The following is a 692-nucleotide window of genomic DNA, read 5'->3' as shown; positions in this document are numbered from 1 at the left end:
CCATTGAGTCAGTACCGACCCATAGTGACATTATGCACAGCAGAACAAAACACTGCCTCATCCTGGGCCAACCTCACCACTGTTGCCACGCTTGAGCCCATTGATGCTACCACTTGGCCAATCCATCTCGTTGGAGGTCTTCTTCTTTTTCTCTGACTCTCCACCTTACCAAACATGGTATCTTTCTGTAGCAACGGGTCCATCCTGACAATATGTCCAAAGTATGAGAGACAAAGTTTGGACATCTTGGCCTCTAAGGAGCACTCTGGCTGCACTTATTCAAATATGGATCTATTCATTCTTTTGGCAACCCATTGCACTTTCAGTATTCTCCTCCAACACCATAACTCAAAGGCATCAATTTTTCTATGCTCTTCCTTATTCACTGTCCAGCTTTGGCATGCATATGAGGTTATTGAAAATACCATGCCATGCATCAGGCAGACCTTAGTCCTCAAGCTGACATCCTTGCTCTTCAACACATTAAAAAGTTATTGTGAAGCAGATTTGCCTAATACAATACGTCTTTTGATTTCTTGCTTCCATGAGTGTTGATAGCTGATTCAAGAAGTATGAAGTCCTAGACAACTTCAATCATTTCTCCGTTGATAAGAATGTTGTTTATTGGTCCAGTGGTGAGGGTTTTTGTTTTCTTTACATTGAGATGTAATCCATACCGAAGGCTGTGCTCT

The sequence above is a fragment of the Chrysochloris asiatica genome, unplaced genomic scaffold (assembly GCF_000296735.1).
Source record: "Chrysochloris asiatica unplaced genomic scaffold, ChrAsi1.0 scaffold00447, whole genome shotgun sequence".
Taxonomy (NCBI): domain Eukaryota; kingdom Metazoa; phylum Chordata; class Mammalia; order Afrosoricida; family Chrysochloridae; genus Chrysochloris; species Chrysochloris asiatica.
This window is presented reverse-complemented; position numbering follows the sequence as displayed.